This window comes from Ixodes scapularis, unplaced genomic scaffold, assembly GCF_016920785.2.
Source record: "Ixodes scapularis isolate PalLabHiFi unplaced genomic scaffold, ASM1692078v2 PGA_scaffold2__306_contigs__length_199485367, whole genome shotgun sequence".
Classification (NCBI taxonomy): Eukaryota; Metazoa; Arthropoda; class Arachnida; order Ixodida; family Ixodidae; genus Ixodes; species Ixodes scapularis.
Window position 1 is genome coordinate 125,326,861 of NW_024609857.1, and position 11,016 is coordinate 125,337,876.

Here is an 11,016-nt window from a genome sequence, read left to right on the forward strand (position 1 = left end):
TTGCCCCCCCCCCCCCCCCCTGAAACAGCCGCCACTGGGCAGTGCAAACACTGGCCGGCGACGCCCAAGGAATACCAAGGGCACCGCCCCCGGACCCGCGGGGGGCATTTTTTTTTTTTACGCGCAGGGCGATACGAACCCTAGCAACGGCGCTCACGCCGGATTGGCTGGTTCGTGGAGATAGGCGCTGCCGCAGTCAACATATTCAGTGTTTACAATGCGAGTTTCCGAAGCGGTAGCGTTACTTAGTTGTAATTTGTAAGATATCTGCCTCATACGTAGCAGACCCGCGTTCTATCCACGGTGTGGGCTACTTTTTTTTTTCCTCGAACATTTTGTTTTGTCGAGACATTTGGTGATATCTACGACATTTCTTTTTTTTTTTACCATTAACACTGAAAAAAAAAATGTTGGCGACAAAACATCACTGAACTAAATCGTATGGAACTCTATTTACGGATGTGCATGCATGGGGAAGCGGGGCTTGGGTTACCGGCTGCAAAGCGGCGTGTACGGGGGTAGAAGGGGGGGGGGGGGGGGGGGGGGGGGGAGTATGTACACGGCGCTGTCCGAATCCGCAATGTAAGTACCCGCGCGTTGCCGAGCAGCCAATCCGGGCGTGAGCGTCGTTGCTAGGGGGGTCTATCACCTGCGCCGTAAAAGTCTCAAATTCGGCAAAGTTCCGCACGAGCCGAAATTCAGAAAAAAAGTTCGGCAAAAATTCGGCGAATGCCTGAGCGCGTGCAAGAACGCGACGGGGCCATGGATCGCAAATGGACGCCGCGCAGTCGCGCGGTTATCATCGTACAGTTTAGTACAACCAGCGGTTACGGCAAGGTGTGGAGTAGGCGACACGGTAACTGTGCGTTTGTGAGCTTTTGCCAGTGTGGTCCTCTTCAATACTTTGTGCTTCAAGAACAGAAGATCGACAAGTGATTTACGCAGTCCACTGCGCAAGTGACAAATGATGCGGTGCATTCTGGATAACGTGATTTTCATTTGACCTTTTCATGATGAAACGAGGTAGTTGAAACATTGACTGACAGCTGACAATTACGCTCAGTGTTCGCAGCCCACTGCCGTCAAAACGGGGCAGTGTCACGAGAGCTTGCCAGAATGTATGGGATGCAGCTGGCATCCTCATCATAATGTGATATATGTTTTCGCCCTTCTTTTCTTTCCTTTTTACGCACTTTTATATATCGCCTTTGTTTTTTCACACGTGGTGCCGGGTTGGCAGGCGCTCTGCATGAGGGTTTTCACCTATCTGCCTAGCCCGGGCCGCACACGACCATATGAGCCCCTCCAGTTTGTGCAAATAAAATTATATTTTTTTTTATTATTTTTTTACTATTAAATACACACGTCTGGGTGTATTTCTTGCAACTGCAGTCCTGTAACTTACGTTGATAAGGTTAAATATCTTGGATAGAATTTGATAATGATTTGTCATAGAACACTCATCTATCACAGCTTTGCAGAAGACTGCGGAGTGTGTCCTGTTTGCTATACAATACACGATCCTTAATACCTAGTTCGACAAAAAAAACAATAGCTCAAGCATTAGTATACGGAATTTTGCGGTATGGTATAACAATTTTTGGACATAGCTCTGGAGTCTGGTACAAAAAATTAGATACAATTTTAAAAGGCATTTTTAGAAGCATTGTCTATGAACCAGCGTTGCAAACCAAAGAGGAAAAACTCGCCAACTTAGGTTTGCCCTTCTTCAGGCTTTTTTGGTTCAGACTGTAGTCCTCAAGTATTTTTGGAGCGATATATATAAGATACCCCATGTGGCTACTAGATCACTTAGACACACAGAACGATTTAAGGTACCTTTTGTCACAACAAAATATGGGAAGATTCGGGCCTTCTATGTACCAGCGATTTTTAACAGCCTAACAGACGACGTTTATGATGCGGACTCTCTGAAGAAACTAAAACAAGCACTCCAAGATCTCAGCAAAACATCATGAATTTGTGTGTCTGTGTGTGTGCGTGACCTTGTGTGTGTTTTGCGTGAACGCTAACAAACGTGATCTCTTTTCTCTTTTCTTTCTTTAATTATCATCGTCAGTACCATAGCGTGGTAACAGTGCTTGAGTCGGAAACTATAAATCAGGGGGACATTTTGTACTCATGAAGTGAAGGGTGCTGTCCCACAAGTCATTCAACTGGCTTTGACAGACCCGTATTTCTACCAAGTAATACATGCAAAAAATAAACATTATTATTATTATTATTATTATTATTATTATTATTATTATTATTATTATTATTAATTAGAATTAATTAATTCTAATTAATTAATTAATTAATTGAAAAAAATTAGAATTTATTAATTAGAAAGAAGAAGAAGAGGTGTCCGGGTTCGGACGTTCGTTTCGATTGCTCGGTGCCAAATCTCTTGTTTTACCATTATCCTCGATGACCTGAGTCGCTTGGAAACGTCTGCCAGTCTACGCCAAGCAGAGTGGGTGTCTGAGGCAGTCGCTTGACGTCGTTCCACCTACAAAAGGCCAAGAGATCCTCCTGAGGCGGCGACTGGATCACCGGCACGATCGCCGCCATGTTCCCAACGGCCGGCCTCTTCCAGTGAGGCTACCTGAGCGGGCTCATTACAACCGGTGAGCAATCTGACCACCACATTCCAGCCCTGGCAATACCACGAGCCTGGTCATTTATCAAGACCGGGTATACCACCGCCTTTACTGCCCTCGGCTGTGTGGCTAGGCTTGCCGGGTTTTCGCGTAATCGGGTCCGTGCTCGCTCTCATCGCAAGCCAATCTTTGCGGTGTGCTCATAAACAAACAGTGGCTCACGTTTTCCAAGAACAAAAGGATAAAGTAGAGGAGGATCTTCGGACAGCAACCTCCAAGTTTCATGGCCTCCTCCCAAGTGCCTCTCGCCGGCCTCGCCTACTGACTTCGACTGCGTCGTTGCGACTTCAAGTCGCCATAGTGCGCCGCTTGATTGAGCTTCATTGTGCGCGTGGTGGGCCTGTTTACCATGCCTCCCACTAACTGCTCAAAGTGCCACGAGCTTGTAACGCTTGATGGCAGATACCTGACCTGCGCGAGTTGCGCAAGAAGCTACCACCTTGGCAAGTCATGCGCCGGTGTTTCTGCGAGCACATTTAAGTCGATGAGTGAAGCGAAGCGAGGGCAGTGGTCCTGTCAACTATGCCGCGCCTCTGTCAGTGAGTCGGTTGAAGAAAGCTTGGAAGCGGACTCACAGTCAGACTCCCCGTCATTCTCGGCCCAGCTAGCTGAGGTAAACAAAAAAATTGACTTACTTCTTTCCCTCAAGAGCAGCGTGGATTCGCTTGTCCAGCTTTCGGCGAAAGTCGATGAGCTACTATCGCTCAAATCCGCTGTACATACCATGGAGAAATCCGTTAATGACGTCGTCAAGTCAGTGGACTTCTTCTCCAAGCAATATGACTCCCTCCTCAAGCATGTGACTGCGAATGATGCTGTTATTAAGGAGCTGAAATCCGAGGTGGGGTCTTTGAAGTCCTCATTGTCGGTGCAGTCTGATGAGATCCAACGGCTCCGCTCTGAGCTAAATAACTCTGAGCAGTACAGTCGTCGATCGAATCTCGAGATTCATGGCCTTCCATGTAACCCTAACGAGGACCTCCCATCCATGCTAGTTGATATAGCAGAAAAAGTCGGCATCTCCGAATTCAGATCCTCGGAAGTTGATGCGGTTCACCGCTTGCCCTCTTCGCGTGGCACCATCCCCGTCGTTCTCGTTAGGTTTCGCACAGTGACTACTAGAGACCGCTGGTCGAGCTGCCGTACCTCGCTGGGTGCTCTTGCGCGCGAACGGAAGCTGCCGAGACTATTCTTCAATGAGAATCTCACTCAGACGAACAGGGAGCTCTTCTGGAAGGCCCGATCAAAAGGCAAAGAGAAGCAATATCGCTATGTTTGGGTAAGAAATGCCAACATCTACGCTAAAAAGACGGAAGGTGCCCCTCTCGTGCGCGTTAATAGCATCAGTGACCTCGAGCTCATTGTCTAGTTCTTATGGCCTTCACATTTTCTGACTGCCAAGATCTCACTTCCATTTCGTGTCACTTTGACTCCACAGTTAGTGGATTTACTCTTTTTCACACTAATATTCGTAGTGTTAGGAAGTATTGGGACCAATTTTGCATTGTCACCAATTCTATGAAAGATCTCGCTGACGTTTGGGTTTTAACTGAGGTTAATGTGCCATCTACATCTGTTGATCATTTTTCCCTTCCTGGATATCGAGAATTTTTTCATACCCGTTCGGGTAGGACAGGTGGAGGTATCGCAATATTCGTCAAAGAATCATGGGTTACAGAACTTTTGACTGTTACATTTGTTCACGCAGAGTGTATCGCCTTAAAAATTTCCAACTCATTATACTCGGTTACATTACTTGCCGTCTATCGCCCTCCATCTGCTAGTGTTACGTCTTTCTTAGAAGAACTGAGATCAAATCTGGCTGAATTCAGTATCGCAGAACAGTTTTGCGTACTCGGCGACATAAACATTGACACTCTAAAACCTGCAAAGACAACCGTGTGTGACTACCTCAATATTCTTTCAGAATTCGGTCTTGACTGTACTATACAGGCTCCTACCAGAGAAGAATTTTTTAATGGGCGTTTTGTTTCTGCCTGTCTTGACCACATCAATGTACGGGCCTACGGACTTATAGTTAAATCTGCTGTAATTTCGCAAAAACTTGCCGATCACTACTTCACCGCGGTTCAGTTAATTTCAAATACCCCTTCTAAATACGTTGGCCTTGAAACACGACAAATAGAAGTTATCGATCGACACTTATTCGATAAACTAATTTCTGGTTATGAGTGGGACATCTTAATGCGATCTTTCAGTCAAGAGGAGCTTTACTCTAAATTCATACACGTATGGCAAAAGTTTACAGGGCTCAGTAAAAAAGTTGTTACCTTAAAAAAGCGTCGCGCGGAACACTTGTGGTTGAGCAATGACATAATCGCCGCAATTAGGTACAAAGAGCTCTTGTGGATGCGTTGCCGGCGCTCTCCCGATAACGTGAATCTTCGAATCAAGTTCAAAAGTGAACGAAACCGGGTTACCGCACTCATTCGCTCAGCCAAGCGAAACTATGTTAAACAGAAGCTGGTTGGCGCGCGTTCCGATTCCCGCGTCACCTGGTCTGTCGTTAACGAACTGCGAGCTGAACACAAAGCGAAACACTCTGTCGATGAGACGATTGCAAAGTATTTTCCTGGTAACCAGCATTCCACGGCTAATGCATTTAATATTCATTTCGGAAATACTTCAAGTGTCTCACGAGACAGTGACTACTGTCGCTCTGCGGTAACTTCGAAAAACGCTTCATCTGCCTTTCTACCTGAAATAACTGAGGAAGGACTATATAGTATGCTCTGTAGTTTCAAGCCTGGCTTATCTCCCGGTATTGATAATATGCGGATGGCTGATTTGCGTAGAAATTATAAGTCACTGAAGAGTCTAATTTTGAATATATTAAACGGTATTATAACATCCGGTAATATTCCTAACGATCTTAAAACAGCAATCGTCAGGCCCTTATATAAAAATGGAGACCATGGTAGAGTTGACAGTTATCGTCCCATCTCCATCCTGCCTTCATTGGCGAAGCTCTTAGAAAAACACGTTTTCTTGGTAATGACAGCTTTTTTAGATAAATATGATTTACTGTCGCCACAGCAGTACGGATTTATTGCGGGAAAGGGCACACAAGCATTGCTCGAAGATTTTTCGGACTTTCTTCATAGTGCATTCGAACAAAACCTTTTCACATGTGCGCTGTTTCTGGACGTGTCTAAGGCTTTCGACTCGGTGTCCCATAAAGTTCTTTTAAGTAAACTATACAGTCTTGGTTTCAGAGGCCCCTTTTATGCATTGCTCGAGAATTTTTTGTTAAATCGCACGCAGCTCGTCCTCATATGTAACATTCATAGCGCAAAAATGCCCCTTAGGGCTGGCGTTCCTCAGGGCTCCATATTATCACCTCTTTTGTTTAACATTTATGTCAACGACCTTCCGCAGGCGATAAAGTACTGTAAAGTGTTCCAATACGCCGATGACACACTTTTGTTGTCCAGACATATGCGTTATCGTGAGGCTGTTGATTTGCTCCAATTAGATGTACTACGGGTGATGGACTGGTTTTCGGAGAATGTCATTCGGATCAATGCTAAAAAAACGCAGCTGATATGCTTTCGTAGTCCGCTAAAATCGATTCTCTTAGACAAACCCCTGTTTTTGCACGCGTCAAACTGTGTATCCTGCAAGTGTGTGCCGATCGACTATGTCAACACCACAAAATATTTAGGAATTCACTTTGATTGTGATCTATCGTGGAACTCTCACCTTTCCTACATTTTTAACAAGCTACGAGCCGTCTCCTGCACCCTCTACAACCTGCGCATATTTCTTCCGATGTCAACGAGAAAACTACTGGTGCATGGGCTCGTGTATAGCTTACTTCGGTATGGGATAACTGTTTTCGGACAATGTACGGACCAATTAGACTCTAGAGTGAACTCTTTACTTAGGGGCATTTTGCGAAGTGTAGCATATGGCTCGAGTCTACAATCATCTGATAACCTGTTTAATGACCTCTCTCTACCTACATTTCGAGCACTATTTTGGCAAACTGTAATACTCAGACACTACTGGGATAGCACTTTTAAAACCCCCAACAATGTATGTCGTGCCCTTCGAGATCCGACACCATTTAAACCGATGCGCATCAGTACACACTTTGGGAGATGCATCCGCCTATATTACGTACCTCACATTTTTAACAGCCTTCCCTCTGCGCTAATTGATGTCACATCTCGAGGAGGTTTGAAACGCCAACTAAACGCATTCTGTTCAGAAATGAAATGATGTATTTATGTGCCGATGCTATCTTATTTTGCTCCCTTCACTTTTCGTGAACTATGTGCATTGTGCCGTATAGTGCTCTGCCTGTACATATTCCCCTCTGTCAAGTGTTCTGGCTCTCTACTTGTACATATTCCCTTTTGTCACGTGTTCTGGCTCTCTGCTTGTACATATTCCCTTTTGTCATGCGTTCCGACTCTCGGCCTTTTCTTCTTTTGATCTAGATGTGTATTGAATTTAATATTTTAGGGACTAGTCTTACAAGCCTTTATGGCTTTGATGGTCCCGTTATTGTACGTTGATATACTTAAAGCACCAGCAATAAATTATTATTATTATTATTATTATTATTATTATTATTATTATTATTATTATTATTATTATTATTATTATTATTATTATTATTATTATTATCTACCAGTGTACCAGCACCAAGACCTCAGGGTTGTTCCTGGGCACTGTATAATAAAGATTGATTGATTGATTGATTGATTGATTGATTATTCGACGCACGTGGGGACGCCAGCCTTCCGTCCCTTCGGTCCCTTCTTCTCGACGCGCTGGAAGGAATTTCTTTCCTCACCGAGGAGGTTGCTTCCCTCAGTGAAGACAACGCGCGTCTCCGTCGTGAGCAGAGACAGCAGGCGGAGCTCCAGGCAGGCTCCATCGCCTGTCTCCGGGCGGAAGTTCGCAGCTTACGCGATGTGCTTGGTAAGCGTGCAAGAACTGATGTTGAAGTTCAGGCAGGGCCCTGTGGAGGAAAAACATTTGCTGCAGCCCTGCGCTTCCCTCCTTCCTCGGCTCTCTCTCCATAGCCTGCAGGTGCACCAGCAGACGGGACGACAAAGGATGATGCGCTGCCTGGTAAGCCGAACCCGATGAGCCCGCAGGCACCGGCCTCTGCGCTGGTGAGCGAGGCGTCGGTAGATGATCCACTTCCTGTGAAGCCCAATCCGATCAGCCCGAAGTCTCGAATCCCCGCGCAAGCCGGAGCGTCCGTGGCGTGCAAGCTGAGCGTTGCCCCCTCATCTTCCCGCCGGAGGGCATTGTTTGTGACCAAGCTGGATCCGGTCACCACCTCTACTGACGTCGTTGGGCATCTGTGTTCCCTCGATGTGGAAAACTTGAAGTGCCACCGACTGAAGACTCGCTACAACACTTACGCCTCTTTTCACGTCTCTGTAGCAGCCGAAGACTTTGAGAAACTCTCTGACCCTGCTTTGTGGCCGAAGGATTGTCTTTTTAAACCTTTCAGAGGCGCTCTTCGTCAAGAACTCCTTCACTCGTCTGAAGAAGCCCAGAAGCCCAACACTAAATACAAAGATGAGTAACGTCGATTTGTTTTACCAGAATGTCCGTGGCCTGCGGACGAAAGCTGAATGTTTCTTTGCCAACATTACCCTATCTAATTACTCAATTGTTTGCTTAACGGAAACTTGGTTATGTCCTAGTGTTAGTTCCTCCGACTACTTTCCGCATTGTTTTGAAGTCTACCGTCATGATCGTGATTTCTCTTCCCGGGGCCGAGTAGGAGGCGGTGTATTGGTCGCGGTTAACAAACAATATGGTTCACGAAGACGTGAGGATCTGGAGAGATTTCCTGAGTCTCTGTGGGTTGAAATTGAGTGTTCTAGCAGAGAACGTATTTTAATAGGTCTGTTTTACCTTCCTCCTCAGACGACACCAGATGATTTCCAAAGATGTCTTGCTGACATTGAAAATACTATTAATGATTCACAGGGGAGCAATATCTTAATCTTGGGGGATTTTAACGCTCCAGGGATTAACTGGACACAATTCAATGTCCGTACTGGCAACTTTTATTGTAAACAAAAGTGCAACTATCTCCTCAACTTTACTTCCTTTTTAGATCTTAGACAGCACAATAACATTCTAAACGACCAAGGTAATGCTTTAGATTTATGCTTTTCAAACACGGACGGTATACATGTGGCTCGAAGTGAACTTTCTATGGTTCCTGAGGATAGCTATCACCCTGCTCTTGATGTAGTTATTTCTATTTTTGATCCTCCGGTCCTCAGTCCCTCTAATGGTCCTTCCCCACACACATCATATAAGTATTCAGCGGGGGACTACACTGGAATGTATCACCATCTTTCGGGTGTTGACTGGGCTTCTATCTTGGAGTCGTCTGATATCAACGGCCAAGTATATCTCCTCACAACTGTTGTTCAGGAGGCTATGGACATGTATATCCCTCTTAAAACGTCTAAAAAATCTCGCTTCCCTATCTGGTTCTCTCGTGAACTCAGAACGCTTTTAAAACGAAAAGATTTTTTGCACAGGAGGTTTAAGAAAGTGGTCTTCCAAAGGGGGAAGTTGAATTTAAAATTTGCAGAAAGCGATGTAAGAAAATTTTAAACCGTGATCGCCAGGCGCATTCTGACTCGGTGGAATCAGATCTTGTTAAAAATCCCATGAAATTTTGGAGGTACGCTAAATCGCGCTTGGGGAAGAATATTGAGTCCGAAATCGTCTTGAATCAGCATAGCGACAGTGCGAAGGGCATGTCTGAGTTGTTTGCTGATCACTTTGCGTCAGTTTACATTAATAATAATAACTGCTCCTCATCTATTTTGCTTCACTCGGACGTTTTTGGCGACTCATTAGGTTCTGTGGTTGTCGATGAGGAATGTGTTAGGCTATGTATTAAGAAAATGAAACCCACATTGTCTGCAGGTCATGACGGGATACCCGCTGCAATTGTTAAGGCTTATCATGAATTACTAACGCCTATACTGTGCACAATTTTCAATAACTCCTTGACGTCAGGGATATTCCCTGACGACTGGAAACTGGCAGTGGTTGTTCCGGTACTGAAATCTGGAAATAGTGGTGATGTTCTTAATTACAGACCGATTTCTCTTCTCTCTTCTTTTTCCAAACTCTTTGAAATGGTAATCCATCAATTTCTCTCCTTCAAGTTTCGTAGTATAGTCATTCCTAATCAGCATGGTTTCATGTCCGGCAGATCGACATCCACCTATCTCGTATCTTTTATGTCTGCTGCCTCTGAAGTAGTTTGTAATAGAGGTCAGCTTGACGTTTTTTATTTCGACCTGAGTAAGGCATTCGACGTAGTCAGCCACAACATCCTCTTATACAAGCTTTCTTCGTACGGAGTATGTGGTTCGGTATACAATTTGTTAAAAAGCTATTTGTCTGATAGGCATGCCTACGTCCGCGTCAACAATACTACCTCGTCCTTGTACAAGGCAAGCTCTGGAGTGCCTCAGGGATCTGTCTTGGGCCCCCTCCTTTTTAATATTTTTGTAAATGATGTCTCTCGAGTTATATTAAATTCTTCATTTCTGCAGTACGCTGATGATATAAAACTTTACAAAAAAATATCGACCTTAGAGGATTGCATCGCGCTTCAGAATGACGCATATTCCTTCGGTCGTTGGTGTTTAGACAATGACCTCCGTTTGAATCATTCTAAAACAAAAATAATGACATATTCTCGCAAGACCCATGATATATTCTTTCCATATAGTTATCATGGCGAACTGCTGTCACGTGTAAGTGAACTGAGGGACCTTGGAGTTGTCTTTGATTCAACCTTGAGATTTGACACTCACGTCATCAAAGTGGTTCAATCGGCCTTGCGCACGTTAGGTGCCGTGTCTCGCATAACGAAGGAGTTCAAAAGCCCGTCCGCTTTTTTTACGCTGTATTGTTCCTTAGTTAGATCCCAGCTAGAGTACGCCTCGGTTGTTTGGAACGGCATTTCCAAAACTAACAGTTCATCTGTCGAGCGAGTCCAAAACAAATTTATTTCTATCTTTAAATATCGTTACCTTGAGAATGGTGATCCTTGTCTGAACGGTGTGTGTAACTCGCAACTTGTCAACTTGTTGAGCCTCCAGCAGCGTCGGGTGAAGGCAGATTTGTTGTTTTTGTTTAAGACCCTGCACGGCTCGATTAACTCTCCCAGCCTTCTGTCCGAAGTGAGCCTCAGAGTTCCACGTGTGGCTACACGGCTCCAATCATCTTTTTATATAGCTCGACATTTTAGCAACCTAAACCCGATCCAAAGATCGGCGGAGTGTTATAATCGCTACTCTGACGCAATTGATATTTTTAACTC